A 21,689-nucleotide genomic window follows, 5' to 3' on the forward strand; every position below is an offset into this window, starting at 1 on the left:
ACCAAAGGTCAAACTTGCTGTGAGTGGAAGCCATGGGAAAAAAAGATCTCAGTGGAAAACAGATGGAACTCTCTTATGAAGATCAGCCATGTGGCAACACTGTGTTTGGTATTCTCCCTTGGGGTCTATATTCTTTCCCAAGAGATGACTCTCCCTTGGGTGGCATGTCTTGAAATATGAAAACCTTGTTATTTGGATCCAAAGACATCTATTAGAGCTGGACCACAGAGACTGCAGTGAAATTGACACAGTCTAGCAAACAGCTCTTTCATTCACAGAACTCTTCACTAAGAGCAACTTGGTCTAAAGAGTTGTAAAAATAATTGCTTGTGTAGTGGTTGTTTCCCCCCCACACACAGTTAATCCAAATATATTAATGCACTAAAGTGTGCATAAAATTTTGTTTGATGGGTGCTTTAAGTAAAAGACATCATGAACTGATGCATGGAGCTTATTGCCACATCTTGTGATGAACCCCAATAGCTTAAGTGGTGCATTGCTTTAAAAACAACACCTATCAGACAAAATCAGGGAGGACAAGGCAATTTGCATTAATAAACAAAGGCTTCTATAACATAGGAAGCTGCTCTATATCAATTTAGCCATGGGTCTCTCTGTTTCAGCACTGTCTGCTCCATGGGTGGACAGAAGGTAGAAGTAGATCTCTGGGTGATTTGAAGAAGTGTGTGCATTGGTTCAAGATTGTGTTAACATGTGAACCAAACAAATTTCTTCCCCATTTGAAGATAGCATCTTCAGAGAAAGCTTTTAATAGCTGCATGCAATAGCTTACTGTAAGCAGGAGTGGAGGGATTTGTTAATTTTGGTCCTCTCATGTTCTTGGTTTCCCAGTCTTCAATTCAGTTCTCCATATTTCTGCAGCACTTTGCAAATTTTCTTTTTTAAAAAATCCTCATGAAAATTGTTCAGCATTTCAGTGAGAATTTATCCTAATAAACATATTTCAATGCATTTTTTACTGATTTACACATTTTTGCAGGCAATTTTCCTAATATAATGCATCTTGTATGCTGTTTTCGCTAATATATTCATTGTTTTGCTCACTTCCCCCTAGTATATGCATTTTTGTAAACATTTGTTGGTTGGAGAACTGCATCGCAAATTTCAAGTGCAAAGTTGGCTGTGTTTTGGTTCGCATATTGTTTTGGAAAGTGTGGATTTAATAACTTTGGCTTTAAATGAGAACTGAATCAGATTTCTCCCCAATCCCTACATGTGACCAAGATGCAGTGATGGTGAACTTTTGCCTCTCGTGCTCAGGAACCCTGTGGGGAGAAAATGCAAGCACACATTCCACTGATTAATAACAAACCTGTTTTAAAATGTGCTGCTTCGTAAAATCAGTCTATTGTAAGCTTGAAGATGTGATATATCCATAAGTGTTCTGATTTTGCTTGGGCCTTGACCAAGTTAAAGATGCCACAGACCTTGCCTGCACCCAAACCATAACTTTATAAGAAAACGAGCAAGGCAGGTGTTGTATATGTAAGCAAAGAGTTGCCACAAGTGAACTGCAGAAGTTGGTGGTGTGTCTCATTTGATGAACTTATTTGTTATTCAGAATTTAGAACTGAAGAATTCTTTGGATGCATTATTCATTGCAAATTTGACACTTGAGAAGGGAAAGAAGTTTCAAAAAATTAAAAACCTGTTTTTGCCCTCGGCTTGGTGTTTTAGTTTCATGTAGAGTTCAGTTCCTTTTAGGGTTTTGCTTTTGATGTCTTGTGTAGCTAAACTTCAAGAGCTGGTTGGAGAGCAATGTTTGCTGCACCACCACTCCCAGTTAATACACAGTGCATCTGTCAGTAGACAGCAATCTCTCAGCTCATCTGAATCACAACTTTCTGTGTCATTCGTAGAAACACCATAGTCAGTCACTGTAATGCTATAACCAGTGAGTTGCACTGAAGAAAATAGTTATTTCAGGCAGCTGGCCCATGAATATGAATCTTGCTCTCTCCTCACAATGGCCAGATGTTTCACTAACTTCTTCACAACATCCATTCTTCTTAAAATAAATCATATCTTCTTAAGATCTGGAGTAACTACTGTCTGTTGTAACCAGACAGGAGCACAATAAAATCAGAAGGCATGCATGTGTGGGTGGGTGTTTTCTATATTAAAAAAAAAAAATCACATTAACAAAATCAATTTCTTCTCTTGATGCGGCATTTCTCGTAATGTAGTAGTTTTCAGGTTGGGGGAGCAAAGAATATCTAGCCAATATCAACAACTTTCATGGCTGTTTGAAAACCTTTGCCTTGAGATGCACAACTCCAGCTGCTGGGGATCAGTCATTTTAATGATAGGCACTATAGTGTATAGGAGAAAGGAGCAAAAACCATGAAATGAATCAAATGAGTTATACCTTCTAGGTCCCTGTAATGCAGGTTTGGAGAATCTCTGGCTTGCAGAACATTCTTGGCCCACCAGGTAACCCAGTTTGGCCTGTGAGGCCATTTTCCTCAAAAAAACCACCCACCCTCCCACCAGTGTCATTGGTGATGTAATCCCTTATGGAGATGCTTATTTTTCACAAGTTAGGTACAGTGGTACCTCTGGTTATGAACTTAATTTGTTCCGGGAGTCTGTTCTTAACCTGAAACCAATCTTAACCTGAGGTACCACTTTAGCTAATGGGGCCTCCTGCTGCCACTGTGCTGCCACCGCATGATTTCTGATCTCATCCTGGGGCAAAGTTCTCAACCCAAGGTACTACTTCGGGGTTAGTGGAGTCTGTAACCTGAAGTGTTTGTAACCCGAGGTACCACTGTAACCCGAGGTAGCACCTTTTATCATTACATTTTCCACACAAAGGTCAAAAGGAGGCCAACACAAGCTGGCATTGGGGGCATATTCATCGTTGAAGATACGGAGAGATTAAAACAACATTGTCACTAACTTCCTCCCTAACTGCTACCCCTATCTTGGGAACCCTTGTGCTATGTTCGGTGACGATATCTCTAGAGGTGTCTTAATCCAAAATAAAAGACAGAAAAATGGACAGATGTACTACTTTTCAAAATATATACTAGATGAATATTTCTATCAACACTTTACACATAGTGAAAATGTGTGACACAATCTACAGAAGTACCTAATTCAACCAGCAACAGAGTTCAGGAGCAAGTTTTTCCACAGCAAGAAAAGAAAAAAGCATCAAATAAAGTCCTCTCCCATCTCTAATAAGAAGTCAAATGAGTTCAATAGGGTTTACTCCCCGTTAAGAGCATCTTGCTGCTTAAGTTTGTTAGAGGAGGGGGATGGGAAAGTGTTGTGCATGGAGGACTGCTTTCTGGACTGCTTTCACAATTTTTTAAAAGGAAAAAACACAGAACCATATTACAGTTGTGGCTTCTTCAGATAAAAAGCACATGCGCAGCCCATTGACTGTGTTATCAGGCAGGAATCTGATGCCATCACAAAGCTGGTGAAGCTGGAGTGTGGAGGAGATGCATTTCCCTGGGAATACCCATGGCTCAAGTAGGACAGCCGAATGCAGAGAGTGAGAGAGGCTGGAGAGACTTTAATCTTGAAATTCTAAAGTCAATGGGCAACTTTTATTAAAAGCTTTGTCAGTATTGCCTTCAGTCTGTGGGCTTGCAGTTCTCTTGCTGGAAACTTGTTCAGTGCAATTTCACCCAAAGAAGACAAAAGACATGTCCAATCCTTTGCTTTGGAGAAGATGTGCTTCTTGAATCTTGACTCCGGGAGGTTTGGAAATCTGTTTTTATATATATGTATATATATATACATATATATACATATATATATATATATATATATATATATATATCCCCTTCATGGATCACTGCCTTGCCGTGGCGAAGGGGCTTGAAGAACTCAGAGAAGCTATGAACTATGCCGAGCAGGGCACCCAAGATGAACAGGTCATAGTGGAGAGTTTTGACCAAACGTGATCCACCTGGAGGAGGAATCGGCAAGCCACTCCAGTATCCCTGCCAAGAAAACTCCATGGACAAAGACAACAGGCATATAAAAGTTATGACGCTGGAAGATGAGCCCCTCAGGTCGGAAGGCGTCCAACATGCTACTGGGGAAGAGCGGAGGGCAAGTACAAGTAGATCCAGAGCTGATGAAGCGGCTGGGCCAAAGCCGAAAGGACGCTCAGTTGCGGATATGCCTGGAAGCGAAAGGAAAGTCCAATGCTGTAAAGAAAAATATTGCATAGGAACCTGGAATGTAAGAACCATGAACATGGGTAAGTTGGAGGTGGTCAAAAATGAGATGGCAAGAATAAATATTGACATCCTGGGCATCAGTGAACTAAAATGGACGGGAATGGGTGAATTCAGTTCGGATGACCATCATATCTACTACTGTGGGCAAGAAACCCGTAAAAGAAATGGAGTGGCCCTCATAGTCAACAAAAGAGTGGCAAAAGCTGTACTGGGTTGCAATCTCAAAAATGATAGAATGATCTCGAGACGAATCCAAGGCAGACCTTTTAACATCACAGTAATCCAAGTTTATGCACCAACTACTGGTGCTGAAGAAACTGAAATTGACCAATTCTATGAAGACTTACAACACCTTATAGAAGTGACACCAAAGAAGGATGTTCTTCTCATTATAGGGGATTGGAATGCTAAAGTAGGGAGTCAAGAGATAAAAGGAACAACTGGCAAGTTTGGCCTTGGAGATCAAAACGAAGCAGGGCAAAGGCTAATAGAGTTCTGTCAAGAGAACAAGCTGGTCATCACAAACACGCTTTTCCAACAACACAAGAGACGACTCTACACATGGACATCACCAGATGGGCAGCATTGAAATCAGATTGATTATATTCTCTGCAGCCAAAGATGGAGAAGCTCTATACAGTCAGCAAAAACAAGACCTGGAGCTGACTGTGGCTCAGATCATCAGCTTCTTATAGCAAAATTCAAGCTTAAACTGAAGAAAGTAGGAAAAACCACTGGGCCGGTAAGATACAATCTAAGTCAAATCCCTTATGAATACACAGTGGAAGTGAGGAACAGGTTTAAGGATTTAGATTTGGTGGACAGAGTGCCTGAAGAACTATGGATGGAGGCTCGTAACATTATACAGGAGGCAGCAACGAAAACCATCCCAATGAAAAGGAAATGCAAGAAAGCAAAGTGGCTGTCCAATGAGGCCTTACAAATAGCGGGGGAGAGAAGGCAAGCAAAATGCAAGGGAGATCGTGAAACATACAGGAAATTGAATGCAGATTTCCAAAGAATAGCAAGGAGAGACAAGAAGACCTTCTTAAACAAGCAATGCAAAGAAATAGAGGAAAGCAATAGAATGGGAAGAACCAGAGATCTGTTCAAGAAAATTGGAGATATGAAAGGAACATTTCGCACAAAGATTTCCATAATAAAGGACAAAAGTGGAAAGGACCTAACAGAAGCAGAAGACATCAAGAAGAGGTGGCAAGAATACACAGAGGAATTATACCAGAAAGAAACGGATGTCTCATATACCCCAGGTAGTGTGGTTGCTGACCTTGAGCCAGACATCCTGGAGAGTGAAGTCAAATGGGCCTTAGAAAGCACTGCAAATAACAAGGCCAGTGGAAGTGATGGTATTCCAGCTGAACTATTTAAAATTTTAAAAGATGATGCTGTTAAGGTGCTACACTCAATATGCCAGCAAGTTTGGAAAACTCAGCAGTGGCCAGAAGATTGGAGAAGATCAGTCTACATCCCAATCCCAAAGAAGGGCAGTGCCAAAGAATGCTCCAACTATCGCACAATTGCACTAATTTCTCACGCTAGCAAGGTTATGCTTAAAATTCTACAAGGAAGGCTCAAGCAGTATGTGGACCGAGAACTCCCAGAAGTGCAAGCTGGATTTAGAAGAGGCAGAGGAACCAGAGACCAAATTGCAAACATGCGCTGGATTATGGAGAAAGCTAGAGAGTTCCAGAAAGACATTTACTTCTGCTTCATTGACTATGCAAAAGCCTTTGACTGTGTCGACCATGGCAAACTATGGCAAGTTCTTAAAGAAATGGGAGTGCCTGATCACCTTATCTGTCTCCTGAGAAATCTCTATGTGGGACAAGAAGCTACAGTTAGAACTGGATATGGAACAACTGACTGGTTCAAAATTGGGAAAGGAGTACGACAAGGCTGCATTTTGTCTCCCTGCTTATTTAACTTATATGCAGAATTCATCATGCGAAAGGCTGGGCTGGATGAATCCCTAGCCGGAATTAAGATTGCCGGAAGAAATATCAACAACCTCAGATATGCAGATGACACAACCTTGATGGCAGAAAGTGAGGAGGAATTAAAGAACCTTTTATTGAGGGTGAAAGAGGAGAGTGCAAAATATGGTCTGAAGCTCAACATCAAAAAACGAAGATCATGGCTACTGGTCCCATCACCTCCTGGCAAATAGAAGGGGAAGAAATGGAGGCAGTGAGAGATTTTACTTTCTTGGGCTCCATGATCACTGCAGATGGTGACAGCAGCCACGAAATTAAAAGACGCCTGCTTCTTGGGAGAAGGGCAATGACAGGCCTAGATCGCATCTTGAGAAGTAGAGACATAACCTTGCCAACAAAGGTCCGTATAGTTAAAGCTATGGTTTTCCCAGTAGTGATGTATGGAAGTGAGAGCTGGACCATAAAGAAGGCTGATCGCCGAAGAATTGATGCTTTTGAATTATGGTGCTGGAGGAGACTCTTGAGAGTCCCATGGACTGCAAGAAGATCAAACCTCTCCATTCTGAAGGAAATCAGCCCTGAGTGCTCACTGGAAGGACAGATTGTGAAGCTGAGGCTCCAATACTTTGGCCACCTCATGAGAAGAGAAGACTCCCTGGAGAAGACCCTGATGTTGGGAAAGATGGAGGGCACAAGGAGAAGGGGGCGACAGAGGATGAGATGGTTGGATAGTGTTTTCGAGGTTACCAGCATGAGTCTGACCAAGCTGCGGGGGGCAGTGGAGGACAGGAGTGCCTGGCGTTCTCTGGTCCATGGGGTCACGAAGAGTCGGACACGACTAAACGACTAAACAACAACAAATATATATATATATTCCCAAGCAGAGTGGGAGAGACTCAACATTCCCAGCCCAAACCATTTATCCTCCCACAAGAATCTAATGGTCTGGTTTCTATTATAATTAGTAGAAAGCTTTTAAGCTTAATATACATTAATAGGAAGCACATCGCTGCAGCACAGCTCTGGTTTCATTGGTTGCAACCTTGATCCTACAGGGATCACAGCTTTATTTTGATCTTGACTTCAGGGGAGACAGGACAGCACCCAGTGACTTACAAGGAAAAAGAAGAGAAGTTAGGTTGCAGTCCTCACCTCATTTACTTAGGAGTAAGCCACCAATGAATTCAATAGTCCCGAGTTTAAGATTGTACTGTTGGTGACATGTGAGATGTGACACGCAAGTTCCATTCTTGGACTGCAATTCTGGAGCAGCTGCCCTGGGGGAGGCAATATTTAACCCCTTGCCCTGCCCCATGCCTTCTCCTCAATATAAACTACTCCCCCCAAATCCCTATTACCTCATGAGGTGAAAGAGGACAGGCATGCTACAGGTGTAGGCACTGCTTTGCTGCATGTGTATTCTGTAAGGACCTGTGTGCATTTATCACTCACGATAATCCACACACAGATTTTGCCATATTTCCTAAATTCAAGAGCTTCAAATGAAGGAACAGTGACAAATCTGAAGCCGCCCCAAGCTGGAGATGCGCAAGTAGGATATGTGGCTTTTCATAGCCTTGTGACAATGACAGCCATAATATTAACGCCACAATATTAATCATCTGTAATGTGACACCAGTGCATTAAATTCACTTTAGACTGTGACAGACGGGCAGGCAAAAAAAGAGAGAAAGGACATGTCTAGGAACTGCTAAGCAAAACTCACTTCCCAGGCCCAGGTATGATGAAGGGAGGAGAATGGAATCTCCAAATATATAGCTCTAAATGTTTTTTCTCTCAATTTTGCAATGTGTTTTCTGAGTTTTCTGAGCTGAGTACTATGTTGGAACATTCATTAAGTGCAGTGAATAAGTAAATCCCAACCCACCTTTTAGCAGGAGGCAAGGACCAAGTCATGTTACTCACACAAACAAGGGGTAGCTGGGCTGCCCCTGAGGTTGCACAACCTCCCCAGCTCTGCTTCCAGCATGGATGTCTACAGGGGGAAAGCCTACAAAGCCAGATCTTCACACATCAGGCTTCAGTGGGCTCTGTCAGTCAGTGTTCAAGGTCCCAGGGAAGCCGGAAACATGGAGATAATAGGCCTCCGCCTTCAGATATCCATGCCTAATGCATGGACATTGGAGGAAGCTCTATAACCTCAGCGGCAGAGCCAGCAGCCCTTGGAACACAGGAGCAATGTGTGAATGGGGTTTATATTTCTCAAGCATGCCCACTCCCAAATGTTGTGGGCTTTCTGACTTCTCCCATTTCCAGAGTCCTTATATTTCCATCACCGCATTAGGCCTATTCTTCTTTCACTTCGCACAAGCTAGAAACTCTCACTCACTTCTTCGCAGCTTGGAGGTTGAAGACTGAGTTTCTCCTTCTGCCCTCTCCACAATGCCTCCTTTGACCAGGCTCGTTGGTCCTCAGGATGTGGCTAGAGAAGGCAATGACAAGGAGAGCAAGGAAAAGTTTCTACTTCACACAAAGGACTGATCTACACTGGTCAGTTAAAACATTAAAAAGGCATTATAAAAATGTGACACCAGAGGGCACTGTAGAGCAGTGATCTGTCATCAATGAGGAATTGCATTGAAAGCTATATTGTGGGCATTTTTATATCAGTGTAGATCCAGCCAAAGTCATGCTCAGGAGCTTTGTTTTATTTTATTTATGTTCCCTTTGGTGAGCTGCCCAGAAACTGCCTGTGTAGCACACAAACCATAGTTTGTGGAACCTTTAAGGAAAGAAATTTATTAGTTTGCCTCTGTCTGCACTTCCATAAAAGCTGACCACGTCTTTTTTTATTACTTGTTTCAAAATAAAGTCCAGCAAAACATTCTCGTTTTGAGAAGGATGGGGCTAGAATGGGGTTTATAGTGTACGCTGTATGATGAAACTAAGACATTTCTCGGATGTATCATACATCTCTTTTGGCTTTCTGTTTTGATTAGCTCATTGTAAGAGTTCATGTCTAATCTTGATAAGCTCATTTATATCGCACAAAAGTAGAACATTGCCTCTATTTGCATTTGCTTGTGCGTGCGGATGAATTTGATAAAGCATCAATTATTTGGGAACTGACTAGTGAGTTTGATGTTCTAGATTTTATTTTCACATGTCTGCCAGAGTATAATTGGTTAAGACAACACATTTAAGTCATTAGCAAAGCTAAAAAAGAAAAGAAAAAACCACACACCCTATAATGACGATTGTGTTTAGTAGGTTTTGTGATCTTCCCCAGTTGCAGATCAGCAGAAATACCAGAAGGGCTCTATTCATGTGGTATGCTTAATTATAACCAATAAGCCGGGATAGATTAGTCTTGTGTATGTCCCTGCTGGATATTTGCTTGTATCATGATGGATTGATATTTCTTGGAAGCAGAGGGCCTTTTGAATAGAGCTCTGGACTGTTACTTAGTTGCTATATAAAAGGCAGCACACATAAGCAATAAATTCAGCAGTAAGTAGCAAAAGACATTTTCTAGATAGAGCTGATTCTAGCAGGCTGCTGCTTGCCTGGATGAAGGGGGAAGGAAATCATGCATAGACACCTCCTTTAAAATTTGTTGCTGATCCCCAGGACCTTAGACTAGGGATGGGGAACCTGTGATCCTCCAGATGTTGCTTAACTCCAACTTACATAAGCCCTGGTCACGATGAACCATGGCAACAGTGGAATGTGCACAGGTTCCACATCCCTGCCTTAGACTTATAATCATGGTCTCAAACAGGAAAATTGTTGTAAGCAGTAGCAACAACAACAAATTTGACTTAGAATTAAGGTGATCCTGTTCAGTCAGTTGAGGGAGGATCTAATGGGTGCAGGTAACTGCAGATAAAGCAGAACTGGTTTCAGCTGAGGGCCAAACTGGTACAAAACAGTGAAAGTCGACTTCCGGGTTGGCGCCTCTGGCAATGGAGGAATTCCTCTGATCGGGAGGAATTCGCTCCGTGGAAATTAGGGTCTGGCCGCCATGGCGAAGGCAGAGACCCACTAAAATCACAGGCGGGAGAAGCCTGTGAACGTGGAATTCGGCTGGCACCTTTTGCACCTCCCCTACTCGTGGGGAGACCCAGTTTCGGGCATCCAGAGCGACGTGGGGTGAGCGGCACGGTGCTTTGAATTGATTGCTTTTTTCACGGAGTGAAGCCGCATTGCTGTTGCTGGAGAGCGCTGACTTTTTCCTGTGGACAATTTGATTCTAAACAACTACCCGTGAGTAGAACGGAAAATTGGATTCTTAAACGTTTTAATTCGGCACTGAAATGGGGAGGCTCTAAACAGGAAGTCCGCCTTCCCCTTTTGTAAATAGATTGAAGCAAAGAGCTTGTAAGCTAAAGTCTTGGAAAGTCCTCTGTAAAGGATTAAACTTCCATCGGCTAAAATAATTAAACCCCCCTTGGAAGCAGGAGAAGAGGGGGGAAATTTTGGATCGCGTAAGCCTGCAGGAGAGAGGGAAGAAAGTCAAATTACCACCGCTCTGAACCTGGAAACGGGCTGCTAGCAAGACCGATGTTTTGGGAAAGTTTATTGTTGTTGACAGCTAGTTAAATAAGAGAAATACATTGTTTCCATTGTCTCCTTCTGCGTTTAAAAAGGAGTAAAAGTAACTGAAAATTGAAACAAATTTTATTGCTTGAACTGTGCCTAAAAGGATTGATACAAATAGAAATGGTTTCCCTCTAGAGGGAGCCTTTGAAGCTGTTAAAGGGGTTGATCTGGGGGGATTTCCAGCTGCAAGATAAAAAATTGTGAGAACCAGGGATTGACCTTGGATTGTTTAAGAATGTTGACAGAAGAAGCCTTAGTGACTGCATTTTGTAAGATAAGTGATTCATTGGAACAGCTCCACAAGAAGATGGACGTGGTGACTATTAAAATTGACAATTTGGGTCAAAAAGTGACCAATTTTGGACAAAAAGTGAATATCTATACAGAAACTATTCAGGAATCGACACAGGAATCTATTTTGATATGGCCAACTGTGGAGAACGCGAGGGAGAAAGTTGTTGTTGCTGAACCTAAAGTAATACAAGTGGAGAGGGAGAGAGCCCCAGTTTTACAGAGGCAATTTGATGATTATAAGTTGTTGCCTTCAGAATTCAGAAAAAGTCAGATTTTGAGGATTGGAGGCCTGCTTGGACTGGAGAAGGAAAGTTGGATAGATCCCCTCATGCAGGGATTTACTGACCTTTGGGACCTGGACCTGGGTCAGGAGGAGATTGGAGTTGTGGGGACCTTCAGATTTGGAGGAATTTTGAAACATGTCCTGAAATATCTTTTGGATTTTAGTTTTAACTATGGAGATTTGGCTGACCTGTCGAGAAGGAATAAAAACATTGCTAGGTCGGTGCTTCCTCGAGATCTACTCTTTAGCATCAAAGGAAGGAAATTAAGAACAAGATCAGCAGAAGACAAAGTAAAGTGCATGTATAAATATGAAGAAGACATGCAGAAGGGACTTGGAAAAGAGTTAAGAGCCTCAGACAGAAGATCACCAGGTTGATGGACTATATGGAATTGATGGAAATGACTGGCAGAATCCGAGACCAGGGAGAAGAGACGGTGGAAGAAGATTGGAAAAAGTTTAAAGTTTATTTATAGAAATATTGTAAAATTAATGAGTGTTAGAAAAATGTTGGAATGAAATTATATGGCTTTAGTAGAAATGTTATAAGGAGTTAAGCATAAATAAGTATTATAGTATTAATGGAAAATAAGGTTAAAGTAAGTCAAGATAAGACAGAAAATAGAGAAAGATGGAAAGGAATTGCTGAAACAATTAATAGAATTGGAATACAAAAAGGGAGGTGAGAGGAGGTCGAGGAAACAAGGGAATGAAGGATAAGACATGGAAATGGTATGATGTATGTTTTTAAACTGTTTTTGTTCAGTTTTGTTTAAGTTTAATGTGTATATTGTAATGTATTGCTTTTTCTTTCTTTTGCTTTTTCTTTTTTCTTTTCTTTTTCTTTTTTTTGTAAGGTTTAAAAGTAATAAATATTATTTTTAAAAAACAAAACAAAACAGTGAAAGTCAACCTTGGGATGGGGGATAATAGAAGCTGCAATTTAATTTTGGAACAAAGGCATTTTGAGAGGGAGCACTTAAATCTGTCCCCTGCAGGCCATGTTTGTGATCAAAATGCTCCCCTTCCATCTGATAATGTTGACAGCCTTTACTTGGACTTTGTTATCTTAACCCATGTGCAAATGTGCTCATTCTATGTGCCTGTTTTATAATTTCATTTTCTCATTTTTATCTGTTGTTATCTACATTATAAAATGAAATAATAAACATTACCAAAAAAAGAGCTCTCCCTCCAATCTGCTTTTCCAACCATAGAAGGAAAATACAGGGGACTGATTCATGTGCAGTTTGGCCCTCAGCCATCACAAGGGAAGGGATACAGGTAGAAGGACCATTGGCACAAACAACAGTCAGCTCTGCATCTCAAGTGGCTCAGTGGGGAACCAATCAGTCAGGAGCAACATCCTTCTTGAACCGATCTAGAGAGCTAGAATTCTTGAGGCTGCCATATATTGAGTCACATGAGAGGTCCAATTGGCTCAGCACCATCTCGTTTAATGGGCAACAGCATTTCCAAGGTGCCAGCCATGTTACATGATATCCAGGTAGCTGGAGACACCAAGGAGTGAACCTGGGATCTCTTGCATGCCAAGCATGTCTCGCCTAGGTGAAGACATTGCTGGAACTGACCACTGGCCCCCACCTTCCCCCTCTAGCCTCTCACTGCCGATCCCTCCCAGATGTAGACTGCAGTGAGGGGGTGGACTTCTCTACTGGACCTGTCTGGCCTGTAGCTCAGCAATGCGAAGGACCCTTCTCAAGTCCCCATGTGTCAGGGGCGGAGGAGAACCAGTAGGACTGGGAGTCAAGCTGCTGGGCAGCAAGGGCAACTTCTGACTCCTCTCTGTCAGAGTCTGTGCTCACAATGAGACTCTCAGCACTCAACCCTGTCCTGGAAGAGCCTTCATCTTCTGACACACACACCCCGATCACTTAACCCCCCTGCATCTGGCATCTCCCAGCTTGTCCCTTCCGCAGATTGGTCCTGTGTCCCACTACCACTGTCCTGGGCTATTGTCATCTGTGTCATCCCTGGGGGGCTGTTGTGTGGGCAACACCCACCCCTCTTCCTCGTCCAGCCAGTCCCTGACAGATGGGCAGATAAGTGGTTAGTCTTAGGCTTCTTGAGCTGGCCTACACTACCTCCCACTGGTGATGAGAGATTTCACTTGGGAGGAGCCTGAAATGTGTATGCTCCTGCTAAAAGAAACAAACGCAACCTCCCTTCCACTTTGTGTTGGGTGTAACTCTCTCTAAGTTGAGTCCAACTCAAAATTAATCTCTCACCCTGCTCTTGCCTAGAATGCTCACCAGTCATTTCTACTTTCTACAAGAAAAAGAAAAACCACACACAATGAATCCCTGGGATAGGAGAAGAGTGTAATAGACTGACTAGAAGGCCCTAGAAGACTTCTCTGAAGTGGGAATTTGCGGGCATGATTTCCTGGTAGGAATCATGGGACTAATCATTTATTAGTCATCCCACAATCTTGAATTCCCACAATCCCCAGCAGAAAATGATGTTGCATGCATCACTGCCAGCTAAAGTAACAGGGCTTTTGGTATTTTTCCTTGGGGAAGGTGGGCAGATTAGCAGGGAAGTGCATTTGAACCAGTAAGATTTTTGAGCATTTGACAGGACTGCTCAAAACCTGCAGTCATTTCTTGGGATATGTGTGTGCCAAAGAGGCCTCCACATCTTATTGCCTCATGTGGGTACAATGTTGGGTAACTGCCTGCTTGCTGTCCTGAATTTCCTTGTAGAAAGGATAGCCTACTCATGTGGTTAATAATAATCATAACAATACTAAGGATGTGACCCCAACAGCAGACTGAGATTTCTTCTTCTGCTCATGCATAAATTATCTGCTAAAACAGTCATAAGGAGAAGCACAACAAATATAGATCCAATGCATTTGCAAAGGTAACCAGCTGTTATCAGCCAAATATGACATGGCTTCTGTAAATGAAGTGTAAAAATATATCCGTTCATAACCTTTTCTTTGATAGGCATGCCAGTCTTGGCACTGAATACTTGCACTGCATACTCTTACACTTCGAGATAATGAAGTGATTTGGAAAATAATTATTAATCTGGTAATTTATTTTTATTTAAAATACAACATCTGATGTTGCTTCAAGTACAATCTGGGAGACAAGTGGAGCTTCATAAAAGGGGTTATTATATTATTAATATATCATCTCAGAGAAACAAAATAAGAAGCAGAAGTAAGCTGGAATTTATCCAGAAACCCAAGAGAATTAGAATAGATTATTACAAAACAACTTGAGCACTGAAGTTCTGTAGGAACTAAAAAAATAATCATGCAGAAACAAGCTTGATGGTCAGAGCATTTCTATGGGGACAGGGAAGGAAGAATCTGTGGCAGCAGAACCATCAGGTCCAAAGCTTCACCAGGCTTCCATTAACAGGGCAGAAGAGGAAGTTTTGCCCTGGTTTTGTTTGTAATCACTTGCCACTTCCTTTTATATCTGTCCTTTCCTTTGTATTTTTCCTCCCATTGATTCCAACAGGGATGGAAAAACTGGTATGCCAGCTCCAAAGCCCACAGAGATGTCACCACAGGATTGAGCCCTTGCTGAATACTCACAATACAAAAGCCTTTTGAGGAAAATCAATGAAAGGATATAGTTTTGGAGCAAGTATATACATAAACATATAGATGCATAAAAATCCATGGCTGCCGTCACACAATGCAGCTTGCGTGGTTAACTTCAGCATGGTGAACAGCAGGCAGTAGAGTGAGGAAGCAGTGCTGGTGCATTTCTTTAATGGACAAGAGGAAAAGGCGTTTCGCAATATGGTCTAGCAAGTTGCAGAAGGATCAGGCAGTGGCCCATCTAGTCCAACATCCTGTTCTCAAAGTGGCCATTGAAGTGAAACCACAGGGGAACTGCTTGCAGGAACTGCATGAGGACATAGAAGCTGGTTGGGTTTAAATACCCAATAGGCGAACCAGAGTGAAGCCTACAGGCTTAGTCCAATCAGCCTGGATTAGCGGGCAGGCTATAATCCACTTCCAAGGCTGGCACGAGAACCATTTTGGGATTTCACCAGCCTAGGAAACCCCCCTCCCCCTATACAAAGCCCCTCACTGGATCATGGTGGAGTGAGAAGCGTCATTCTACAAAGCCCCCTGACCATTTAAGGTAAGCAGGCTTGTGGATTTATCACTGGCATCTGGCTGGCAACTTATAGCAAGCCACTCTGTGAAAGGCTTCTCTCTCTGCTCTGTGTCCCTTCAGTCATACAGTGCAAGAAGGTGACTGGTGGGGACGAGTCGTTGGGGGTGGGACTTTGCATACAAAGTTCGCTGCCCTCTCTGTGCATTTTCCTGAAGAGCATTTAGGTGCTAGAATATCAATGGCAATAATTCAGAAGGCATGGAACAAAGGAAATCTGATTGCTCTCAGTATTATTAACACTGCCCAATCAGCAAGCAGAGAACAAGCTGTGACATACACATGTATTTGAAATGATAACCCATATCAATCACTCCTGAGCGTATTCTATGGTATTCTAAAGAGGCCGTCTAAAAATGTTGCTGCAATTCAACATGATCAACATTTAGTACTAGCGAATTAATTTTTTTAAAAAATGTGAATGCTTGGACTAAATTTAAGCATCTGAACCTTCCCTTGAACTATTTAATTGTAATTCTGTTTCATCCAGTGATGGCCTTCACTGAATTGCAAATCGTTTAACAAGCTTTCATACTGTAATGCAAGGGGAAAGCTGTCTAAGTTACAAATGAATGATCAGAACACTTTCAAAGGATTGGATCATTCAATTCAGACAGTTGGATTCCAAGTTTCAAAGGGTTACATTGAGATTCAATAGTGCCAGAGGGTTAAATCCAGGTGTTTCAGAAAGTTGGATACCTGTATTTCCAAAGTATACTAATTGTATGACAACTTTTTAAATTAACTACAGTGAGTAGCAATGCAACAACAAAAAGTACATCTAAGAGAAGGGAAAATAACCACACAGAAGATGCTATCTAATGATGAACATCCATGAGCTGAACAGATTTCCCATCATGCAGAGTGACTTCCCCTTCTTTTCCTCCCACTCACATCCTCCTGTGTGTCCCTCCCCCATCTGCTCTCGAGAAATGGGAGTACTCTGGATGTACCGTATTTTTCGCTCTATAAGACGCACCAGACCATAAGACGCACCTAGTTTTTGGAGGAGAAAAACAAGAAAAAAAAATCTGAATCTCAGAAGCCAGAACAGCAAGAGGGATCACTGTGCAGTGAAAGCAGCAATCCCTCTTGCTGTTCTGGCTTCTGTGATAGCTGCACAGCCTGCATTCACTCCATAAGACACACTCACATTTCCCCTTACTTTTTAGGAGGGAAAAAGTGAGTCTTATAGAGCAAAAAATACGGTATATTTGGTCGGACAGAAGGGCTGCAGGTGGGAAGAGAGGAAGGTGTGTTTCCCTCATGCAATGTTGGATATCACTCAGTATTTTGAACTATGCTGGCTACCCTCCCCACAATGATTAAATTTGGGTACAAACAAATATAGGGGTTTTGTTACCTAACAGCTTTACTTTATGAGTTTCATCTATTTACTCTTCAAATGCATGATAATTTACAACTTCTCACTTCCTATTCATACATCAATGCTATGTTGCCATTCTATTTTGATGTCTGTATAATTGTTTCAATTATTCTTCTATACTAGATGCTCCAGTGTTGTGTAAATAAATGCTTAATTTTGTTATTTAATACAAAATAAATAAATAAAATATTCCACAACCTTGGGATTCCCGGGAAATCTAATCCATGTTGTTGAGTGTTAATAAAAACCAGTTAGAGGTGCAAAGAAAGTAAGTGTGGGTGTGACCTAATATATACCTTAAATGAGAATTAATTTTCTTTTTTTGCTATACATTCCTTGATCCCCCACCCCCCAGTTTGCAATACAATCCCACATGGTTGTGCTATTGCCTTTGAATACGTGCTTACCCAACTATCTAGTTAAGGCTAGAATGCTGCAGGGGCACACTTTGAACTGATCATCTGGATAAAGTTTTAGTTGCTGGTTACTCTCAATAAAACATTAATCTTATGCTTTAGGCTAGCCCAGAGAACTGTGAATGACTCCAATTAAGAGGCGTGAATATCATTTACACCTTTCTGTTCCACTCTGAAGAAAGGCTACAGCTGCAAAATGCAGGCTGAAAAAAGTGGATGTTTCGAACAGAAATGGTAGAGCATACTTAAAACCATAACTTTTTTAATGGAGGAAAAATAATATATGCAGCATTTTAAGGAGAACTAAAATTATTACTTTCCTTCTGTTTGTTCTCACATGGAAACAAAAACAGAAGACGATGAGACAATGGCTGCCATCCAGTAGCCATTGATCTCAGAGGGTTGCAACTCACTCAGCTTGCTTTGGATAGCAACCGAAGAAACCATGCTTCAAATTTTTTAATAGCTTTCATTTTAAATCAATATGTTATCTGCATACATAAAAAGTGATTCTAGTAGGGTCAAAGGAACTAATTAAGTAATGGATCAATTTATTTGATAGAGCTGATGCAGTTTTAGTGATAGCCAGTTACCCCAAATCAAAGACTTAAAAACCACATGAAGATTTAGGTTGTGCAAAATAAAACAACCTTTCCCATCCCCCATTCAACAACTGGCGCTTTGCAAAGCTGCTATCCTTGTGCCCACCTCTAACAGCAGGCTGGTTCCACACATCCTTCTTCCCTAAGCTCCACTTTCTGATGCCTAGGGCAGGACTTTGGGGCAGAAGCAGGCCTGTACAGGGGGGGGGGGGACAGCCAGGTAGTACACTTGCCCCAAGCCTTGGAAGGCTAAGCTGGATGGCTGGGAGACCTGCCAGGGACCTGCCAGGGACCAGCTGCTTTTTTGTTTGAGTGTATCCTCTCTAGGTTTGTAGACAGCATCTTAAAGCAGAGACAAAGGTCCATATAGTTAAAGCTATGGTTTTCCCAGTAGTGATGTATGGAAGTGAGAGCTGGACCATAAAGAAGGCTGATTGCTGAAGAATTGATGCTTTTGAATTATGGTGCTGGAGGAGACTCTTGAGAGTCCCATGGACTGCAAGAAGATCAAACCTCCTATCAATTTTAAGGAAATCAGCCCTGAGAACTCACTTGAAGGACAGGTCCTGAAGCTGAGGCTCCAATACTTTGGCCACCTCATGAGAAGAGAAGACTCCTTGGAAAAGACCCTGATGTTGGGAAAGATTGAGGGCACAAGGAGAAGGGGACGACAGAGGACGAGATGGTTGGATAGTGTTCTCGAAGCTACTAACATGACCAAACTGCGGGAGGTAGTGGAAGACAGGAGTGCCTGGCATGCTCTGGTCCATGGGGTCACGAAGAGTCGGACACAACTAAACGACTGAGCAACAACAACATCCTCTCCAACCGCTCCCCCCAACAAAATCTAGTTGCTCTTTCACTATATCCTCTGCCTTTGTTTTGGTGCTACCTGAGCAGTTTGTAATAGATGATGCTAATTCAAGATTTAATTGTGGCTCAGAGGGCTCATGATTTAATTGTGACTCAGACCTGGGCAGGTAAGCCAGGTGAGCCAGAAGGTTGGAGAGTGTATGTGCCATCATCCATCAGATTATCCTTTCTGTCACCAGGAAATCTTCTGAACTCATGAAAAAAGCCTATCTTCCACACATCAGAATCACCCCCAATAGATGAAAGGACTGTAAAACAGAAATAAATAAAATGAAGACAATTCTCCCATGAATCTCATTCAAACTGTGCTTTCCACTTAATGAAAAGAAAAGCTTTAGCGAGATTTTTACAGCCTAAGCAGTTGGTTCCAAGGTGTTGATGGTCATTAGCAATATCTCAATTCAGCCAATTAGAACTATTTTTGTATCAAATTAAGCTTCAAGTTTTCAAGGGCTTTGTTATGCACAAACCTTTCCCTGACAATGCTTTGGAGAATTCCCGTTCCTTAACAAGCAGAGAATGCATTGAAAGAAAATGTATTGCTAGATTGAAGAAGGAGGGGAAGGGAAAAGGCATCAGCCCGTCTGAAAGGTGATCCAAGGTCACCTCAGAGAAACAGGATGGAATGCCAAAGGAGACAGAATCAATGAGAGTGCTGGTGGCATCTTGATCTTCTGGGTCTGAGGAGACAAAGTTCTATTAATGAGACTGGAATTAACAAAGTGGTACAAGAAGTTTCTGCATCTGTGTCATTTGCCACCACCGCTGCTGCTGCCACCACCTCCTGTCTCCCAGGTATATGAGCTGAGAGAAGAGAAGGCAGCAGAGATAGGAGAAAGGTTTAAGGCTCCAAAACATTGCACTTCCCTTCTCTTCTATCCTGGTTTGGCGACACTTTAGAACCTGATGAATCCATGAAGGCACTTGTGAAGTGGACAAGTTGTGGACTCCAGAACATGCACCCTTCTTCTCTGGAGGATGTTAAACATGAGCTCTGGTCCAGAATGTATGTCATGACTTTTCCCTGTGCTAAATGAGAAAGTATGCATGCAGATGGTGTCAACTACACATTATATCCAGAATATCACTTGCATGACTCTTAAATTATTGTGTGGCAAGAGCCCTTCTTATGACATTTCACTTCCTGGGGAAGAAATACCAGCATCAGTGCCTTATTTTCAAACACATAACAAATGTTTGAAGAATATGTTGACTACTCAAGTTGTCAGCAGTCATTAAGGAGTCTAGCATGGCAACCTATTCAGCTACTAACACAACAATTTCAGGATTGCCTTGAATGTATTATGTAGCCACACGGGAATGCTGGGGAATGTTTCTCATGTGGCATATCATCTTTGAGGACATCTCTGGAGGGCATACTCAGCTAATCCAAGGTAACAGGTGGAATATCCTTTACAATTTCACTCTCTAGTAAAGCAGGGGGTGGATCTTTCATTTGTAAAACTTCACTGCGTTGGTGATAAGTGATATCACTATTCCTGCTGTCATGAGAAAGTCCTTTTGTTCACGTTAAGCAGAATCTCTGTTAGCCTGGTACTTTATTGTAGTAAGTATATCAAGCTGATAGGCTGTGCACTTTATTAGAGGAGTTCACAGCATAATCCTATGCATATTTACTCAGACGTAAGGCCCTTTCTGCACATTTATAGTGGCTTAGTTGCTGCGGAGGGGGTTCTGGATTAATGGACATGGTGCCACATGGCACCATCCTTATTCAGCTAGTGTTCTGATATACTGTACTAAAAAACTTCTTTTTCTTCTATTGTAAAAAATCCAACTTTTGTGAAAGATGCAGGTTGGAGCCTTGATAATGCTTGGCATGTGGATAAGCATCACCTCAGTTTCTGTATGGAGTGGGTGTGGTTTGAGATACATCTGCCTAGTGCCACTTTCCCCTGAGTCGTTTCAGCTGTCAGTTTGCGACCTCAGTTCAGGCGATAGAGATGGCAGAGAAAGATGATGGACCTGAGTAAAAGTACTGTGCAGTAGAGCAATCATTAACTACAGACACAATTTAATCACAGTAACCAGGTATTCTAAAGCTCAGGCAGACCCGTAGTCAGGGGCGTAGCTAGCTGCTCCAGCACCCAGGGAGGTGGGGGCAGGGTGATCCGCCCACAGGGGTGGGGCAATCTGCCCATGGAGGTGGGGTGATCCACCCACAGGGGCGGGGCAATCCACCCAGGGGGAGCCACAGTGATCCACACATGGGGGAACCATGGCAATTTGCGCACGGGGGTGTTGTGGCAATCCGCACACGATCCCTTCCATGTTTGCAGCACTGCCCCTGAAGTGGCCCTTTAAATCCACTTGATAGTCCAGCTGTAGGTGCTCGTCTTCCGGGCAGAATGAAAGGCACACCCACTGATCCCACTTCCCTTCCTGCCCCCCTCCATTGTTCACTTGCCTGCCTCCTTCCCATCCTCTCCCCTGCCTGCCTGCCTCCTCCAGCCAGGAGCGTGGGGCAATGGTGCACTGTCCACGACTCCCAGTCCTAAGCCTACCATGAGCCATTGGGGGAAAGGGTGAGCTGCTGCGCCGCAGCAAAGTGGCACAGCTCCCTGCTTCCCCCGACGGCTCACGGTAGGCTTGGGACTGGGAGTCGCAGATGGGCAGCACATTGAATGTCACCCCTCTCAGGGATGACACCCAGGGCAACCCCACCACACCCCCTTCCTCCACCACTTCCCATGGTTCCTCTTCTAATCTCCTATACATCCACAATATCAGTATTGTAGAATGCTAGGCATCAAGGGCTATCTCCATGCACATGTTCATAACACTGACATTTCTTGTCTGGAGGTGGTGGGCTCACATTTATTGGAGGTTTCTAAGCAGAGGTAAGATGGCCGTCTGTCATAGATGCTTTAGTTGAGATTCCTGCAATGCAGGGGGTTGGATTAGAT

The 21,689-nt window shown here is 42.6% G+C and overlaps 1 protein-coding gene and 1 long non-coding RNA gene across 2 annotated transcripts in view; one reads left to right on the forward strand and one right to left on the reverse strand.

The window, feature by feature from the left end:
• Positions 1-21,689, forward strand: part of MBLAC2 (metallo-beta-lactamase domain containing 2) — a 643,282-nt gene that overhangs the window by 291,206 nt on the left and 330,387 nt on the right. The gene's annotated exons all lie outside the window — the stretch shown is intronic.
• On the reverse strand, positions 436-8,620 carry LOC307226536. The gene is made up of 2 exons (XR_013843484.1): positions 8,529-8,620; positions 436-2,333 (listed from the first exon to the last, which is right to left on the reverse strand). It is a non-coding gene; the product is annotated as an uncharacterized lncRNA (long non-coding RNA).

The sequence above is a fragment of the Podarcis cretensis genome (genome assembly GCF_951804945.1).
Source record: "Podarcis cretensis genome assembly, chromosome: 11".
Classification (NCBI taxonomy): Eukaryota; Metazoa; Chordata; class Lepidosauria; order Squamata; family Lacertidae; genus Podarcis; species Podarcis cretensis.